The sequence below is a fragment of the Aegilops tauschii genome, chromosome 5 (assembly GCF_002575655.3).
Source record: "Aegilops tauschii subsp. strangulata cultivar AL8/78 chromosome 5, Aet v6.0, whole genome shotgun sequence".
In the NCBI taxonomy this organism is placed as follows: domain Eukaryota; kingdom Viridiplantae; phylum Streptophyta; class Magnoliopsida; order Poales; family Poaceae; genus Aegilops; species Aegilops tauschii.
Genome location: NC_053039.3, coordinates 305,328,791 through 305,349,435, shown reverse-complemented (window position 1 = coordinate 305,349,435; position 20,645 = coordinate 305,328,791). Strand labels below are relative to the sequence as shown.

The following is a 20,645-nucleotide window of genomic DNA, read 5'->3' as shown; positions in this document are numbered from 1 at the left end:
TTTAGGGTCACAAAAATGGTTCCTACTGCCTACAATTGAGAGATCTGATACAATATCAACTTTCCACTTCACCGATTCAGTCACCCTACGCCTTAAAAACGATGGTATTGTTATATCCTTAAGCTATAACATCGGGAGACTATTCCCTTGCATACTAGTATGTTATCATGGAAGCAACCTAGCTAATAAATAAAATCATTTTTACCCACAAATTAAAATGATGGCATTGTTGTATTCTCAACCTACTGTGGATGTCAGGGCATCACCTTGACGACAATTAGCTCACTAGAGCAACTTACTCTAACGACATGCAAACTTCGGAGTCGATCTCAGGGCATGTACGACGGCATCCACTCAGCCGTCTATAACGCATGCTAGATGAGAATTTTTATTAGGTGGAAGAGAGAGAATAAGGAAAGAGAACGAGGGTGTCTGTAATTTGGCAGACGGCTTGGTCCCAAAAACATCACTACTTAGTGATAGGCCTTTTCCCTATTGTAGGATCAGGCTGTCACTAATCTGCCGTTTCTTCGCACAACCGCCATATCCCATGATGCCCAGATTAGTTTTCAGATCCTAATTTCATGGGTGCTATAGACAATCTAATCTAGAGGATATTTTTACTAGTACTGCCTATAGTTGACGTGGAGGACTGTTATAGATTCTAAGGTGTCTCAACTAATGTACATGCCCTCATAGTTATGTGAGTACCAAGGCATCACCCTGCGGTAGCAAAATCACTCTGGCGTAGTTGGACATATGGAGTATCACTCTAAAAGTACGGGAACAGTTCTGCCTATTCGCAAAACCATCTGTGGCATCCCATGAGAGATCTGCAGCGATCCTGGATAGCTCTGTTGTGAAGGGAAACAATTATGCCCGCTCTTCTGCGAGTATATATAGGATTAAACGTCAACGGTTCTGATCAAGAAGCACTTTGAGTTTATTCTGGTTAAGACGATAATTTTCAAGGTATCCCTCTTACGGACTCTAGCTAGCAACATGATCAGTTTCCATTCTAGATACTTTGCAGGATTTCTGTTTGAATTCATGACATGCCCTACATCGGCCATAAGCTGACTTTTGTCGAATAAAAATAAGATAAGAAATCAACACAATTTACTTGTACTCACATAACGGTTACGATCTTCTCCGCTTTTCCAAGCAGATATCGTTCAGACCTAAAGTTCCTTAACTATTTTATTTTAGGTACTTCAAAGTTCATCAAGGCTAGTCTGTCGATCAACGACGAGGCACACTCAGTCCCATGACAACCTTGAACCATAGTTCGAACGAAGAGAAGTCAAAGGATCAGCAACCGAGAACTAGAAGAGCTTGAGGGCTACTAACAATGTTATGCCCCCGTGGTGTATTCATGAAGGAAAGAACATACCCAACAACCGTAGGGTGGCCCAAGCCCGCAACTTGAAGTCCACCGCGATGCAGGGCACATCGTCACCTTAGGGCACAAGGCAAGGACTTTGCTACGTTTCTAGCTAGGTCTTGTTTATTTTAGGCATCTACCAACCAACTTAGGGCTCTGTAAATCTGTCCACAGCTGACTATATAAGGTGTGACGAGTATCCCTGATAGACGCCCATTCTTACATCCATAACCTGAGGCGTATACCCCTATACAACCTTGGATCAAACCTTCGTAGACACAAACCTTAGTTCTCATACAAGACTATATCATCAATACCGACAAGCAGGAAGTAGGGTTTACTTTGATTCGAGGGCCTGAATATGGGTAAATCTCCTCGTGCGCACCATCCATATCTTTGACACATGCGGTACCCTCGGATGGATATTGTCAAATAAATATCACGACAGAGTCTGAAGCTTATTGGGGGAGCTCTGCCTGGATCCGCACACATCTTCATCTGTCATGGAAGAAGACCTCTGGTCGCTGCTCCTTTAAGTTGGACTAAAGCTCCTACACGACATAACACCAGACGCCCTCGAGGGAAACACAAACTTAGAATTATCTTGGACCTAATATATACAAGAACAAGCCAACCTCCTAACCCGTACTTGCTCTAACTGGCGAGGCCGCCGAAGGCGAGAGGGAGAGGAGCCAAGAGCTCTCATGTTTTTCTAAACAAGACAAAAGCCTTACCATTTTCATTGATTAAGAAGAGATTGAATAATGCACAATTAATATGCGGGAAACCGAGCTAAAATCGATACAACCTGATCCACATAACATGGGCACCACCGGCCGACCTGGACACCGACATGGAGACTATGGAGTCGCATAAAAGAAAAGAACACGTCGAGGGATCGCAGCCGTCATCGTCATGACCGGTTGCCTTATCGAACAAGCGACACCGACTTCACTGTAGAGCACCACCAACGAAGTCATCCCACAAACAGCAACACTGGCGCCATCACAGCTCATGCCAAACAGACGGTCACATGCGCCAACGCCGACAGCGCTCCAACTTTGACGACGAGCTTCGCAAGAAGAGAAAGAGTGGGCAGATAAAGAAAAGGGATAAAATGGTTACTCTGACTGGGTCAAGGCAAGTCCAGGCCAACCGCATTATATTAGATCCCCACTTCTCAGAAATAAATAAATGCCAAGATAGTCATACACTAGTCACTAGGCTAAGAGCAAACAAAAGGACAAGAGCTGCTACGTGGCTTCCAATTCCATGGAGAAGAAGAGGGTGGCCATCATCGGAGCCGGCGTGAGTGGCCTCACCGCCTGCAAGCACGCGTTGGAGCACGGCTTCCGGCCTGTCCTGTTCGAGGCCGAAGCGGACGCCATCGGCGGCGTGTGGGCGCACACGCTCGCCTCAACGCGCCTTCAAACACCACGGCCATACTACCAGTTCACGGACTTCCCATGGCCGCCGGGAGTGTCGGATTTGTACCCGGGTCATAAACAGGTCACCGAGTACCTGCGCTCGTACGCGCGCCACTCCGGCGTGCTAGAGTGCATCAGGTTCGGCAGCCGGGTCGCCGCCCTGGAGTACTCCGGCGCCGCCAACGAGGAGGAGATGATGGCGTGGGATCAGTGGGCCGGCAACGGCGAGGCCTTCGGCAGCGGTCGCGGCGAGTGGCGGCTCACGGTGCAGCGCGGGGACGACGTTGAGGTGAGTAATTACAAAGCTTCCATCTGTTGACGCTCAAAAGTGACACGTTTAAAAAGAGTGGCTTGAAGCTACGTCAAGATTAATTCAAACTTACTATTAAAAGTCACCATGAGATGATTCTCTTCGAGAAAATGAAGATGAATGAATATGAAGATGGTCTAAAGCGGAGCTCGAATGTAAAAGTTATGACAAGTTCAGAGATGCTCATGTCGACACCAGATTAAAAAATGGCTGGAAACCTTTTAAGATGGCTTTAAATGGAGAAAGTTTCAACATGAAAGTTGTGCGTCTCGTCGAAACGATCGATTTGATATAAAGATCGTCCCAATCCGAGGTCGTATGCAAAAGTTAGACCCTCCAGTGTGCAAAATATGACGCCCGGAACCACACACATGTGTGAGTATGTCTGATGAGCTGCGTGAATAATTAGCTGTTTTGCGCGATCGATTTGACCCTCGAGATGACCTCTGATGAAAACACGTTCAACATGAAATTTGTTCGCCTCGTCGAAACGGTCAAGATTGCTTTTGGACTCGTTTCCATCCGAGGTCGTTTACCACCACAAAAAAGACCCGCAAGGTGCAGCCAGTTTTAGACCGAACAGTTTTGGAAAGTTCGGATAAAACCAATCCGAATTTGATTAGGTTTTGGACGTGAATCCAAACCTTTTCCTTGCACGGGAAGTCCAGCCGCCTCTTATATATCTAAGGGGTGACGGCCGATTGAACAACACACAATCGAACAAATCATCTACCACTTTTTTATCTTTTATCTTTTCTCCTTAACCCTAGTTCTTCCTCTTCATCGTTCTTCGTCTGTTCTTCTTATTGCAGGGCGACGAACCTCGAGGCCCTAGGGGCGATCAGGTCGACCTAGGGAAGTCCATAGCCGCCGCGCGCCCCGACGGGGTCCTTCCCGGGCGTGTGGGGTTTCGGGTCTTCAAAAGCACCCGCTGGATTGCTTGCGTACCGCGCTTCCGGCCGGGTCTCCTTCGACGTGAGCTGTGGTGCATCACCCCCGGCGTCGAGGGTACACGGTGACGTGTTCGTGTGCGAACACACTTTTTGACGACTCCGCTGGGGATCAGAACTTTGAACGGTCTCCAGCCCGTTCTTGCTATGAAGAGATCGTCATCTAGGGTTTGCAATCTACAAAGGTAATATGAATACCCAATTCCCTACTGTAGATGCAAATAATTCATATGGTGTTACTAGATCGTTTAATGAGTATACTCTATCGGCCAGCCCTAGTTTGTTCTATCATGCATCTAATTACGTGCATAGGCCGATTCAACGGAATTTACATGCTTCAACTTTTTAGATACTAGTAACATGCACCATATGTATCCCAACTCTCATGCATCGGCAACCCCACAAATTGTTATGCCGATGAACAACATGGTGAGTTTGGTTAATAAATTTGAAACACCTCATGTTAGGATTTCCAATGCCATGGAAGAAAGTGTTTCACCCTTTTATTCATCGGCAAGTAATGTTCAATATACTAATCCAACCATGCCGATGAATGAGAGAATTGGCCATGGTACTACTAGCTATTCGGTCAGTTATTCCCAACCGTCATATGCTACACCTCATGGCAATAATTTTTCAGCACCATACACAACTGTAGATGTTCATAATTCGGCTTACGACCTTCCTGGTCATAGCCGAATGAATGTAAATTTTACAGGAGCGGTTGTGCCCAATATTATAGAAGATGAGGTAGTGGTGGCTGCATTGAAGAGTTTAGCCCAAAATAAGAGGATTAGTGCTCTTTGCCTTGAACAACATGAAAATGGCCTATTTCCTGATTATGCCGCAATAAAAGCTAGAGTTTTGCAAGAAGATGCATCTTTGCCAATTGATAAAATTGGCGAAAAAATATGGGTTTTACAACAATGCATATGCCTTCACCTAGTACTACATCATATTATACACCCCCTACACTATTGCAAAATTTTGGCAACACCTGTGTGTCATTGCCGAAAGAATCTAAAAGCATTGGGGGGCAATCGTATCCGGAGTGGGCTGAAATTGAGAAAAAGCTTAAAGCCAACTTTGCCGCTCGCAGCCAGAAACAAATAGAAAAAGAATTGGCTCAGATAAAAGAAGCTTTGCCAATTGGTAGTATCAATAAAAAGAAGGATGATTCGGAACTTGAAAGTGCTTCGGTTGAAAAAGCCGAATCAAGTAGTATATATTCCGAATCCATCAAATCCAAAGAGGCAAGCATTATTGAGAAAGGGCATGGCAAGCATAGCAAAACAACCATGCTTGATTTTTCTGAAGTTAATGGAACCTACTTCCTGCCCTATGAGTTCCGTGCCGTAGAAATTGACAAGCCTCAAGGACAAGAGCAAGTAGCCAAACAAAGTTCGGCTGATAAGGATCTTCAAGGTAATGATGCACAGAATAAAGAAAAAGATGATGAAGAGGCATTGGGGAGCCACCCAAAGATGAAGCAAGATTGTTCAAGCCACACCACCATCATGCTCTCCCGACATATTTGAAGAGGTATGTTTAGCAAGTAATTTACCTATTTTCAGATTTGGTCAAAACTTTATTGTTGATGCATCCATCAGAAAAATCCTCTTAAGTAATTTTGAAAGACCAATGAAGAAGGGTAATTTACTTGTTAGCAATAAAATTGTTATGGAACATATCGGTCAACCCATTGCGCCATTTATAAAGACCGATAAGGACTTATTGTTACAGCCAAAGCTTTCCCCGTTGCTTTATCTTAAGTTCATATCTAGTTGGGTAGCTTTGCTTATTTCATACGTGGCTTGCACTTGGTCTCAACTGAGACATGTATGTTCTAAATATCTTCATTTCAGAAATTTAAAGCCAAGGTTAAATTCTATTGAGAAAACCGATGCTAATATAATGTCGTATCCAAAGACATCGGAGATAGAGTGAAAAATACAATGCATAGCCGAATGGGGAGATTCCAAATCTGAACCATTCGTTTGCTTATCTCCAAAGCCGTTCACACAACAAGATCGGCTAGAAAACAAGAAGTATACCTTCAATTCAAGCATGTGTGATCAAATATTTGATTTGTTACTGAAAAATAATTACATTACAATTCTTGATCACCATGTTAAGCCATCAATCCAAGGACGAATGTATTGTAAGTTACATGATTCGTCCAAGCATAATTTTGAGGATTGCAACATGTTTTGTTAAATAGTTAAATCGGCCATTGAAAAAGGACGATTGAAGTTTGTTGAAACACCAAGAGATGACCAGTCTATTCCGATTGGTCCCGGTGGCAAAAAGTTTTTGCATCGGCTGCTTCAAGCCGATCCATTTAAAGAGAGGGTAAAAACTGCAGGTGATGGGATCAAGCTTTCAAGTAAAGAAGTTGTTGAAGAGTATAATGAACATAATCTTGAGGACGAGAGTTCCATCGAAGCTACAATAGAGACGCCAAGGACTGGGGGGCAGCAAGCGAATCCAACGATCGATGAAAGCAAACCAAAAGAAAATAAAGGCCGAAATAAGCGCAAGTGTAAGAGATCAAAAATCACCTTCGCTGAACTATTGGAAAAATATCAAAAGAAGACTGAAGAGAAGAATGCTTATCGGCCAAATCATGCAAAGAATCCAAGATCACCTCCAAGGCGCAAATATGAGGATCGGTATTGGCAAAGTGAGAATTTTAATGCAACATATTCATATCCTTATTTTGGTCCGCCAATACCAATGTCGTGGATGCCTCTCTATGCTCATATAGAATCATATCCATCATGGGACAGGTATGATACAAGGGCACATTCTCCATCTTATTTTAGACCATCTCACCAATATTATGCAGCCCCGAGAAGATCAACATTTGAACAATCACATGTTAAAGACCGTTTCAATCATAAGGAATCGGTCCAGAGCTCAAGGAAGAAGAAAGAGATGGTCAAGCAAGTTTACCGTGTTAAAAGAGATGGTCGTAATAGTGCAACTTTAGATTTGATCTCAAGTGAAAAAGAGCCAATTAAAGTGTTGACATTGGCTACTAAAGGCAATGAGACAAAGAAACCAATTATTGAGATTCAAAGTGCCAAATCTGAAGAAAAGAAGTTGAGAGTGCATAAGGCCAAAAAGGAATTGCCATTGGTCAAAAAAGAATCACAGTCGAGATGTCCACTCGGCTTATCATATTGGCAAAAGAAGAAATTACAAAAACTTAGTGCACAAGAACTTGAAGAAAGGAACATGGCATGGGTTCCCAAAGGAAGTGCTCAAAATAAGAATTATGTGCAAGCTTCCATTATAAGAAGTGCGGTAAAGGTGAAGAAGGAAAAGAGTGAAAACTATGAAGGACCAAGCCGAAGGTTTCAGCATCTTCGGTCTACACATTATCAATATTCTTCAACTATGCCACTAACGCCTTTGCCATGGAATTCGTCATCAGGTATGATTGGTAACCCTCAATGGGCTTATTTTAATTCATGGATGCAATATAATTTCTTACATCATGAAAGGGTATTACCAAGTCACTATACATTTGATTAGCTCCAAGTTTGTTGCTGATCCAATGGGCCGACATACTTGATTTGTCATTTAATTTGTTTGTTTCGGCCATATGTGCTTTGAGCGAAGTTTACATGGTAATGGCCGATAGTTATCTATCGTCCTAAGAGTATGTCAATGCATGGCCGGTGTAGTATTCTAACATCGTCCTTAGTTCGATTGGAGAGCGAGACAAGGTACGTGCTCATGGTAATTTATATTTATATTTGAATGGAGTTGAGACATCATGACTGATGTCATTGAATACATGGTGCATAGACCAATTCATAGTTGCAGAATTGGCTAGTGGGATTATACTTTGTTTGGATATGATTTGGCTTATGCATCTTTGAGTCTATAAGAGGCCAAATCATAGCTGATTTTATTACTGAACATCGGATTAATGACATGCATAATATTGATGTTAGCCTTGTCTCTCTAGTACTCTGGAGATTATGTTTTGATGGTTCAATTCGTAGCAATGGCCAAAGTGTTGGTGTTGTTTATATATCTCCTTATGACACTATTTTTGAAGCCTCATGCCGCTTAGAATATTTTTATGCACGATTAATCAAAGCCGAATATGCATTGTTATTCGGATTGAATCTTTTTACTTGCTATAGGTGCTATACATATTGAGGCTTTCAGTGATTCGTTATGAGTAGTGCAACAAATATCCAAGGGTTATTAATGTTTTGACGAATCACTTATAGTTTATCTTGGGGTATGTCTAGATGCAAAATTTACCTTGGTTTGCTTTAAAATTGTTCATGTATTTAGACATGACAATTCGAAAGAATTGGCACAGCAAACATCCGGCTACTATGTTAATCATGTTGTATTGCATTTCTCTCAATAGCTGATGCTTAGTCTCGTCAACATAGGTAAGGCCGAACCGAAGTCCGCAGATTCGGCCACTAATGAAATTTTTATGCAGGCGAAAGTAAGGATTGGAGAAAGTTTATTGTTGATTATCTACAAAATCCTAGCAAAATAGTGAACAATATGGTTCGGAGGATGACCTTGAGATACATATCTGTGGAACTTTATCACCGGATTGTTAATGAAGCTGAGAAGGTTTCACCCAAGTTTGCATCAGAAAGTTCACACAAGACATGACCGATATATACTTATCATCCTAAGAACATATAAATGGCCGATGGAGTGTTGACATCGTCCTTAGAACAAACTTGGTACAAGTTATTTTTCGGCACGCTAGCTTTGACGAAAAACAGGGGGGGCATGTGTTGACGCTCAAAAGTGGCACGTTTATAAAGAGTGGCTTGAAGCTATGTCAAGATTAATTCAAACTTACTATTGAAAGTCACCATGAGATGACTCTCTTCGAGAAGATGAAGATGAATATGAAGATGGTCTAAAACGGAGCTCCGATGTAAAAGTTATGACAAGTTCAGAGATGCTCATGTCGACACCAGATTAATGAATGGCTGTAAACCCAATTAAGATGGCTTCAAATGGAGAAAGTTTCAACATGAAAGTTGTGCGTATCGTCGAAACAATCGATTTTGATATAAAGATCATCCCAATCCGAGGTCGTATGCAAAAGTTAGAGCCCGCACAGCGCGACCCTCCAGTGTGCAAAATATGACGCCCAGAACCACAAACATGTGTGAGTATGTCTGACGAGCTGCGTGAATAATTAGCTGTTTTGCGCGACCAATTTGACCCTCGAGATGACCTCTTATGAAAAACGTTCAACATGAAATTTGTTCGCCTCATCGAAACGGTCAAGATTGCTTTTGGACTCGTTTCCATCCGAAGTCGTTTACCACCATAAAAAAGACCCGCAAGATGCAGCCAGTTTTAGACCGAACAGTTTTGGAAAGTTCGGATAAAACCAATCCGAATTTGATTAGGTTTTGGACGTGAATCCAAACCTTTTCCTTGCACGGGAAGTCCAGCCGCCTCTTATATATCTAAGGGGTGACGGCCGATTGAACAACACACAATCGAACAAATCATCAAACACTTTTTTATCTTTTATTTTTTCTCCTTAATCCTAGTTCTTCTTCTTCCTCATTCTTCGTCTGTTCTTCTTATTGCAGGGCGACGAACCTCGAGGCCCTAGGGGCGATCAAGTCGACCTAGGGAAGCCCATAGCCGCCCCGCGCCCCGACGGGGTCCTTCCCGGGCGTGTGGGGTTTCGGGTCTTCAAAAGCACCCGCTGGATTGCTTGCGTACCGCGCTTCCGGCCGGGTCTCCTTCGACGTGAGCTGCGGTGCATCACCCCCGGCGTCGAGGGTACACGGTGACGTGTTCATGTGCGAACACCATCACTGTAAAATCTACCTGAAAGTTTGATAGGCTTTCATGATTGATGCATGCCATGCATAAGCACAATTGTAGATCCACGAGGCCGACTTTGTGGTTCTATGTGTCGGACGGTTCAGTGGCATGCCCAACGTTTCCACTTTCCCGCCGGGGAAAGGGCCAGAGGCCTTCGATGGCACCGTGATCCACTCCATGGATTACTCCAACATGGACAATGCAAAGGCCATCGAACTCATCAAAGGCAAGCTCGTCACCGTCATCGGTTACCAAAAGTCTGCTCTCGACATCGCCACAGATTGCGCAAATGTGAATGGTAAAATATTCTGCCCAGCCACTATCTATTAATTCTTCGCTTGTAGTAATAATTGGAACAATATGATTATATATTTTTAGAATCCACAAAAACTTGTATGTTTGAGCAGGCCCGGCGTATCCATGCACAGTGATATGTCGTACGAAGCAATGGATCATCCCTGGCTACAACGCATGGGGTGTCCCGATTGGTTTCTTCTATCTCAATCGCTTTTCTCAACTTCTAAAAGCAAGTACAATAGAGCTGAGTCAGCGGGCTATAAAGAATAAACTAGTATATTTCTGTTTAGTTGGAGGAAAGAGAAAAGGAAAGAGAAGGTAAGCGGGCTCTTCGTGAAGAGCCAGCTCTAGCACGTGCTTCTAGGCACTTTGTGAGAATGAAAGATGGGCCACATAATACAAAAGTAGTACACTCTTTTAATCTATTATTGTACATGTTGGCTATAAAATGAGCTCTAGATGACATGGCATTGGCTTATAGCCAGCAGCTGGCTATACTATTAACCATGCTCTAATTCACAAGCCAGGGGAGGGGCTGCTCTTTGGCCTTCTGGCCACGTTATTATCACCCTTGGTAATGGCCATATAACTAACTAATCCAGCGAGACCATGATAATTAGTTTTTAACTAACACAATATAGATGCAGACAATCGTACATACGCACCACAATAATTACTCTAATGTTCTTAACTGTATGTAATATTTGACAGCTACTATAGATGGGTTGTGCCCATGAAGAAGCACGGGATGGTACCAGACCACAGCTTCTTCGATGCTATGAGCTCATGCCTGGTTGTGTCACTACCCACGATAAGTTCTACTCCCTCCGTTCCATAATGTAGTTTTTATGAAAAAAAATATAGTCAAACTTTACAAACTTTGACCAAGTTTATAGAGAAAACTATTTATATATACAATGTCAAATATATAAAATATGAAAAGACATCTTACGATGAATTTAATAATATATATTTTGGCATTCTAAATGTAAATGTTTTTCTCCATAAACTTGGTTAAAGTTTGTAAAATTTGACTTTTTTAAAAATCTATAAGCACTACGTTATGGAACGAAGGGAGTACAATAATGTCGATCAAGGGAGCGTCGTTCTCAAGAAAGCAAAGGAAGTTAACTTCCGCAGACAAGGCCTGGTCGTAGAAGGCGAATAGTCGCCGGTAACAAAGAGCGACGTGGTGATATTTGCCACCGGATACAGAGGTGACCAAAAGATGAGGGAGATGTTCGCATCACCCATGTTCAGAGACATCGTAGCAGGCTCACCGTCCAGCATCGTTCCACATTTCAGGTTGAACACAAAGAAAAATCACAAACTTTTTGTACATGCATGCATGCAAAGCTTTAAGAGCATCTCCAACAACCGCCCAACGCGCCGCGCGCTAAAAACCACTTTCCGGCGCGCTCTTCGCCCGATTTTGCGCGGCCGGCAGCGCTGGCTCCAACAGCCGCGCTCAAATGCAGCACGCGCGCGCCGCTCCAACAGCGCGAAAAAATGCAGCGCGCGACTCGTCGGGGCATTGCCATATATTGCATTTTAGACACAAAATGAATTTCAAACATTCAAAATAAAATGAAAATGGCATATAAATTTCACACAAACAAGTTGATGAATAAAAGTTCATGCCCACAAGTTCATCCAACCAAATTCAAAATGCAAACCAAGTTCATGACACAAACGAAAGACACATCAAGCCTCGTCCTTGTCTTCGTCCTCATCTTCGGAAGACGATTCTTCCTCCTCCGAAGATGATTCTTCCTCCTCCTCATCATCATTGTCGCGCACCGCATCACGTGAAGCTCGGACGGTGTTGGCAAGATCTTCAACGGTATCTTCATGGGAAGGTGTGTGAGGCACACCGGAAGACATTCCGCCCATGGCGGCCGGAGGTGCACCCATGCCTCCCATGAGAGAAGCAAAACTCATGCCTCCCATGGCGGCCATGGCGCCGGGCGGCGGTGGAGGTGTCGCGGCTGTAGGATGGGGTGAGCGGGGTGCCGGCGTGTCCGTCCATCGGGTCAAGTTCGCCGGCGCCAGCGCGCGTGGGGCGAAGGTGGCGGGGAGGAGAGAGTGCGGCGCGAACGCTCGTGTGTGCCGCGCGCGGAAGCGGGCGTCCCAAATACACAGCGTGAGTTGGCGATTCGGACCGCGCGTCCAACTTCATATGCCGCGCGCGCGGTTATTGCACGCCCGCTGAAGCCACTCTACCGGTTGCGCGCGCGCTAAAATGGCTAAATTTACGACGTGGCACTTGTTTAGCGCGGCTGTTGGAGATGCTCTAAATGCATGGGAGTGGGTTACGACTAATGGCTATTTTGATCGATACATGCAGGCAGTGTGTCCATCCGAGGATCCCCCAACTAGCTATCATCGGCTACTGCGAGAACGTGTCAAACCTGCACGCCTTCGAGCTACAGTCGATATGGTTGGCGCACTTCCTTGGTGGGACCTTCCATTTTCCTAGCATAAGATGTATGGAGGAGAACATACACTAGTGCAGAACCGGGCTTTAGCGCCGGTTCGTAAGGGCCTTTAGTGCCGGTTCTGCAACCGGCACTAAAGAGTGGAGACTAAAGCCCCCCCCTTTTACTACCGGTTCGGCACGAACCGGCGCTAAAGTGCCACCACGTGGCACGAGCCAGGTCCGGGTGCTGGTAGACCATTAGTACCGGTTGGTAGCACCAACCGGTACTAAATGTTTGGGGAGGTTTGGTTTTAATTTTTATTTTTCCATTAATTTTGTGTTTTCCATTTAATTCTTTTTTATTTGCTGGTATTTTACGATACTACATATTGTACACGTTATGCATATATATAAATAGATTTTCTCGTAGAACCGATCATATATATATAATCGAATGTCTCACAACCACCATTAATTATTCACACATACACATGTATATATATACAATTTCTCCTACATGTTGCATTGGTGCCTTCGGAGCACGATGACAAGTGGTTCATGGGGGCGGTAGCGGGTAATAGTATTCTCCTTTGGGATCTATGACCTGGTCGAGCAAGAATCCCGCTATTTCCTCTTGAAGTGCTCGTATGCGCTCCTCTGGTAGGAGCTGGTCCCGCACCTCTTTGAACTGTTAAGAAGGAGATCAATATGCATGTGTATTAGTTGTGTGACTAGATATCGACAATCATGTAAGATTTGTGAATAGTGTTCTGGCAAACGTACCCAGTCCTGTCTATCAGATCTGCTCCTTTCGGACGCCGTCATGCGAATGTTCTCGCAAACGTAGTATGCACACACTTCAGTCCCCGGCGCCTGCTTCAGGGCCTTTACGAGAATAGAATTTAATCAGATAATAATTAATCAAGCATGTTAATTAATTAATGGTATTGAAACAAGAATTAAAGAGATGGTAGCTAGCTAGCTAGTACTACTTAATTACTTACCTTGGGTCGATACCAACATAGCTTTTGTCGTCATTTTCCTGGAGTCACCTTGATGTACTTTGCCCAAGCCCTGCCCGCCGGCAAAGAAAATTAATAAAGGGGTTATTAAAAATAGTTCATATCAGGAAATGACGAACTAAATAGGCCGAGATATAGTTAATAATGATTGAAATAACATGTCGACTATCCCCTTCACGATGCTGTAGTCACTATCTTTTTTAAGTAGTGAGTCCAGTACTTCAACTTTTCCTTCGTCAACTTTAATGTCATAACACTAATCAACTATAACCCTAAACCCTATACACTTATTAACATCTAGCTACTAAGCAAAAACAGAATTTGTAGTACAAGACAGTGTGACTCACTCGAAGTTGTAAGGAAGTAGTATATCTTCATTGCTATTGAGGCGCTTCAAGAACTCTACCATGCATTTCTCTACATCTTGTCTACACCATTCCAATTTCCATGTGTATTCATTAACGGTATTTGGGTCAATGAACCCAATGCCATAGCGTCCAGCTTTTTTCATTTCATACATCTTCATCCTGCATAATACCACAGAAAAGAATATATAGTGAGGATATATAATTACAGGTAATTAATGATCAATCAATGAGCACTAGAGCTAGCTTGAGATTTAAATTACAGAAAGAAATCACTTACAGACAATAGCAACTGACGATAGATTTGTCGAGTGCATCTTGATTGAATAACTGAAATAGTTCTGAATACTCAACGGACAGAGCTTTCTGATTGAAGTAATGATCTTCCTCGACTTGCACCATGAGGGACTCTCGATTGGAAATCTTGGTAATTTTCATGTACCAATCATGCAATTCATACATTCTCGTTGGGAGGTTCTTGACCTCCTCGGGCTCGACCAAAGGTTGGCCCCGGACATATTTCCGTTTTATTTCCTCCTCTCTAAGCGGAGACATGGGCTCGATATCGAGGAGTTGTCCAACAGTGATCTTGAGCATTCCAGCCTGCTTTATATGCTCCTCGGTTATTACCACATCGCCCAGCTCGGGAACGTAAACGGTTTGCCCACAATAATATTGGGCGCGCGTACTCTCATGTGTTGTTGGCACAACAAGCGGGGGGGTCGATTGTGCCGCCTGTTCTCCCAGCTGGGGAACGGTTTTCCCGCATTTTTTGACAGCTGCTTGTTGGCTCGAGCTCGAGCTCGCTTCTTTCTGTAGTCGTGCTCGATTTGCCTTCCTGATTTGGCGCTCATAGTCTGAGTCAACAGGCTTGGGAGCTAGTGGTCTAGCCATATGAATGAAGTGGTCAATCTTTTCCTCAGGCACTTTCTCCCTCGGCGGCGGTGCCGGTTTAGGTCCAAAATGGGCGTCCACTTGGGCCCGCACTATGGCATCATTTTGCTCCTCAGTCATGTCATAAGGCCTCTGAGGAAGAGGAGCAAGGCTTGGACCATATTTATATCGCTTGTCTCCACCTGTACTTCCTGTACTACCTCGACTCGTACCGCTACGCACCATAGCTGCGGCGTGTCTCTTCTGCGATTGCTGAGGCGGCGGAGACGGCTGACGTGGCTGAGTTGGAGCAGGAGGACTGGCCTGACGCTGTGCCGGACTTGAAGCAGGAGGTGTGGCCTGACACGGTGTCGGACTTGAAACAGGAGGAGTGGCCCGACGTTGTGCCGGACTTGAAGCAGGAGTATGCTCACACGTTCGTGGACTTGGAGGAGCGGGAGTCTGCTGACACGGTGGCGGACTTCGAGGAGGAGCCGGCTCATGCGTTCGTGGACTTGGAGGAGCGGGAGTCTGCTGACTCGATGGCGGACTTCGAGGAGGAGTCGGTAGATGCGGTGTCGGTGGACTTCGAAAGACGATGCAATCCTTTCTCCATAGGATGATACGATGTATGGCCTCTCCCAGTGTGTGCTCGTCGTCACCTCCAGGAATGTCAAGCTGTAGCCCCGAATATGGGTCCACCACCTCATCAACCAAGACACGAGCATAGCCCGCTGGAATCGGGGCGCAATGGAAGGTTGCTTCGGGGGTAATTATAAAAGCAACGGCGTCCGCCACCTTCATGGATATGTTCTTCATTTTGAAGTGTAGCTCACAGTTAGTGTTCTCTATGATGTCATCCACAGAATATGTATCCAGCAGTGCGTCGCCCGGGGCGGAACCAACGCTTGCTGCTGCCGCTGCTGAGACCCCCTTTCCTAGCTAAGTGAGTCGATCTGCTGCTGCTGCTGCTGGAATTTGAGTGCCAAGTCCGCGTGCCTTGCTTCTAGGCCTTGAAGGCGTTCCGCGTCCTGCTTCCTCTGCTCCTCCTCCAGCTTCCTCTTCTTCTCCTCCTCCATCTTCTTTCTTGCACGGGTCCTGTAGTCGGCGTTCCATTCCGAAAAGCCCTCATACCAGGGAATAACGCCCTTGCCTCGTGTTCTTCCCGGGTGTTCAGGATTTCCCAGGGCGCACGTAAGCTCGTCATTCTCTCTGTTGGGCGTGAACACCCCCTTTCGAGCAGCTTCTATTGCGTCAAGTAACTTTTGTTCTGCTCCTTTTAGACTTACCTTCTTCGAAACGTCGCCTGTCTTCGGGTCCAACGCCCCCCCATGCGCATAGAACTAAGTTCTGCACCTGGGGGCCAGTTCCTAGTAACCGGAGTGACCCCTGCATCCTCCATCTCTTGCTCAGACTTATCCCACTTAGGTAGTGCCACAGCATAGCCACCTGGACCCAGCCTATGGAACTGCGTCTTTTTTGCGGCATTGGCCTTGTTTTTTCTCGACCGTTCCTTAGATAATTCTAATTCCTTGAATTTCATGAAAGCGGGCTAGTGTTCTCTTTGCTTCTCCAGTGTTCCCTTGAATTCTGGAGTCTTCCTTTCTGCAGCGAGGTAGTTGGCCCATACAGTTTTCTTGTGGGTGTTGAATGCAATTGCCATCTTCTTAAGAGCAGCGTCCTTGACTTTCTGCATATCTACATCAGTGAAATAATCTGGTAGGGTGAAATGTTCCATCAGAGATTCCCAAAGCTTTTGTTTTGCTCTGTCGTCGACCCAAGTAACATCTGGGCGTTTAGTTTTTGGCTCTTTCCATTCTTGAATGGAGATCGGGAGTTGGTCCTTCACAAGAACTCCGCACTAACAAACGAACTTGTTCGCAATGTTCTTAGGCGTGAAGGGTTCGCCACTAGCTTTGATGGAATCGATGTTGTACTTTACACCCTCCTTCAACTTTTTGCCCGGGCCGCGCTTTGTCCTGCTGTCTGTAGAAGCAGATTTGCTCGATCCAGAGGGCTGAAAGAAGAAAGATCGATTCGTTAATATATCTTCAAGTAAAAAAACATGTGATGATCACTAGATGCCTGCTTATATAAATATACCTCGCCAGTAGTCTTTGTTATTTTAAGATCAACATTGTATTCGTCATCATAATCATTGTCTGCATCATCATAATCATAATCATAGTTCATGACTTCATCAGCTCGGTCGTCGAGATCGAATATCTTATCATCACCCTCCCCGGTATTGTTCAGATATTGGGAGCCGTCATTTGCTTCATTCAGATCATCTGGCCTGTTAGGGCTGCGTATGATCTCGAACAGGGCCTCTTCTCCCTCTCTGCCGGTATTGTCCGCCATAGCTTTGTTTAACTAATACAGAAGAAATATAAAACAATTTAGTATTCAAATTACGATGCATGGATGCAATCAATAAGGAAAAACTGAATCATATAGTACATAATATGCATCGTCTCGAATAATATATAATCTCGAATACATCGTCTCGAATAATATATAATCTCGAATACATCACTAGCTAGGTAGCTAATAAAGATCGAATACTATAGAAGAATTAGGCCACTCGCGGTTCCTGGGGCGCGGGCGGTGGACATCCAAAGACAAGGAACCATCACAGGATCATATCTCCGGTCATCTGCCCAAAGAACCTGCCAGGTATTGGAGAACCTGACGTCCATAGCAGCCATGTAGCGATGGACGTGTTCGTCCTCCTCCCTGACACGGTGACGCACCACCTCCGGCGGGGCCGGCTCCCTCTGCACCGAATGTGGCCCACGCGAACGCCACCAAAGGAGATCAGGGTCGACGACGGGACCCGAGGCCGGGTTCCTCACCAAGCGGCGCGCCCCTCCAGGTAGCACCTCCCAGTGCCAGCCCGGCGGAGCCCAGTCCCGGACATGGGTCAGCCGGACGTCGTCGCAAACGGGTCGACGGCGAGGATGCGGGTCGGGCATCGTCGAGAACAAATACTATATGCCCGCAAAAAGTAACATTTTTTTAATGATTGGATTGTGATAACTAAAATTATAAGAAACTAAAAAAACATCGATCATCGTCTAACAATTTGACATTAATCCAATTCATCTAGCTAAAACTAATTCTAAAATTTCTAACATTTCTATATATATAACTAACATTTCTATAACATTTCTAATATTTATATAACTAAAAAACATAAAAATTGCTAACATTTCTATAACTAAAATTATAAGAAACTAAAAACTAACATTTCTAACATTTCTATAACAATTTGAAATTAATCGAATTCATCTAGCTAAAACTAACATTTCTAAAATTTCTAACATTTCTATACACTATTTGACATTAATCTAATTAATTAATTCATTCATCTAAAACATTTGTATAAAAACAGAAAAAACAGAATCGTGTGTGTGTTTCTGTGTGCCTGTGTGTGTGTGTGCATGTGTGTGTGTGTGCGCGCGCGTGCGCGTGTGCACCCTACGGCGCCGGCGGCGCGGCGGCTTCGATTGGAGGGAGGAGAGGGGCCGGGGAGAGGGGCTCACAGCGCGGGCGACGGCGAGGCGACGGGACGGCGAGACGACGAGACGGGGAGGCAGAGGGGACGGCGACGGACGGCGACGGGGACGGCGACGGGGGCGGCGACGGGGCAGAGGAGAAGAAGCAGAGGGAGAACGAACTGCCGAATTTTTTTGAAGTGTTTTTCTTATATAGAACCCACCTTTAGTACCGGTTGGAGCCACCAACCGGTACTAAAGGTCTGTTTTGGCCAGGCGAAGCGGCGGGAAGCGCACACCTTTAGTACCGGGTGGTGGCACCAACTGGTACTAAAGACCCCCCTTTAGTACCGGTTGGAGCCACGACCCGGTACTAAAGGGGTGCGGTGGCGCAGGTGCGGTGCGGGCAAGTTTAGTCCCACCTCGCTAGCCGAAGGGCGCCCGCACCTGCTTATAAGCCCCGTCGTGGCAGCTGTCTCGAGCTCCTCTCTATTGCAGGCCTTCTGGGCCTACCTGTTCTGTGCTGCCCTGTGGGCCTATTGGGCCTTTGCGGGCCTGCATCCTGGCCCAACAACAGGTTGGGTTTCTAGTCGTATGCAGGCCGCTTTGGCCCAGTAGGCGGGCTTTTTTATTTTCTTATTTTTTTTGCTTTATTTATTTTGTTTTATTTATTTTTGAGTTGTTTTTTGCTGTATTTAGAGTTTCTTTGTGAATATTTTTGCTTTAGGTACAAAAAATTACAAACTTTCTATATTAGTGCCGGTAGTTTACAAATTTGAATAGTTTACATTTTGAATTATTTGAAATTTGTGTGAATCACTAGTTTGTGAATCACTTAACTTTGAAAATAGATTTTTCAGTGATTCTTTTTTCTTATGTTTAATATTAGTGTGTTTTATCATTATATTCAATTTGGTAATGCTTAGGTTATTTAAAAAATGAAATGCCTTTGTAACGGATGAGTTTTCGTCCGAAACCCTGATACTTCGAAAGAGATTGTCCATTTTATACACGAAGTGCATCCAGTTTTTGCGGTAACCCTCTCTACTTTTTTGCACATGCCATGTGGGTGAAATTATGATACCATGCCAACTTTCAACCTTTTCTGAGTTCATTTGAAATGCTTTTCAATTTCAGGGTCATTTAGCTGAAAAAATCAGTAAATGCATGAAAGAATTTGTTTACACATAAAATTTCTTTGCGTTTCAAATGCCAAAACACATAACTACCCTAACTATTATAGAGATTCCCTCCTAGGTGTGAAACACAGAAGAAAGTGATGATAGTGAAGCCGATCACATCCCAGATCTTTGGGTGTGAAACTTTTTCTTCGCGTGTGTCCCTTTGCGCCGTAGCCATGAAAAATCTTCATCATTTAACTGGATGCTCGGGTCAATATTCACTCTGAATGGAGCAATTTCATCAAACTTTTCATAATCTTCTGACATGTCTGTCTTGTCATCCACTCCCACGATGTTTCTCTTCCCAGAAAGAACTATGTGGCGCTTTGGCTCATCGTATGATGCATTCGCTTCCTTATCTTTTCTTTTTCTCGGCTTGGTAGACATATCCTTCACATAGAAAACCTGTGCCACATCATTAGCTAGGACGAATGGTTCGTCTGCATACGCAAGATTGTTGAGATCCACTGTTGTCATTCCATACTGCGGGTCTTCCGTTACCCCGCCTCGTGTCATATTGACCCATTTGCACCGAAACAAAGTGACCTTCAAACCACGTCCATAGTCAAGTTCCCATATCTCCTCTATGTAACCATAATATGTTTCCTTTCCCGTCTTGGTTGTTGCATCAAAGCGGACACCACTGTTTTGGTTGGTGCTCTTCTTATCTTGGGCGATCGTGTAAAATGTATTACCATTTATCTCGTACCCTTTGAAAGTCATTATATTCGAAGATGGTAACTGGGACAGCGAGTACAGGTCATCTTCAATAGAGGCGTCATGCATGGTACGTGTCTGCAACCAGCCGGCGAAACTCCTGGTTTGTTCACGTGTAATCCAGTCATCAGACCGCTCCGGGTGTTTGGAGCGTAGAAAATTCTTGTGTTCGTCCATATACGGAGCCACCAAGGCGGAATTCTGTAGAACTGTGTAGTGTGCTTCAGTGAGAGAATGTCCGTCCATACATATTATTTGATTCCCTCCTAGCGTGCCTTTTCCATCCAGTCTGCCCTTATGCCGCGATTCAGGAACACCAATCGGCTTAAGGTCAGGAATAAAGTCAATACAAAACTCAA

The 20,645-nt window shown here is 44.6% G+C and overlaps 1 pseudogene; it reads left to right on the top strand.

Moving 5' to 3' along the window:
• Positions 1 to 2,656: 2,656 nt before the first annotated feature.
• On the top strand, positions 2,657 to 12,722 carry LOC109774780 (probable flavin-containing monooxygenase 1; annotated as a pseudogene).
• Positions 12,723 to 20,645: the final 7,923 nt, after the last annotated feature.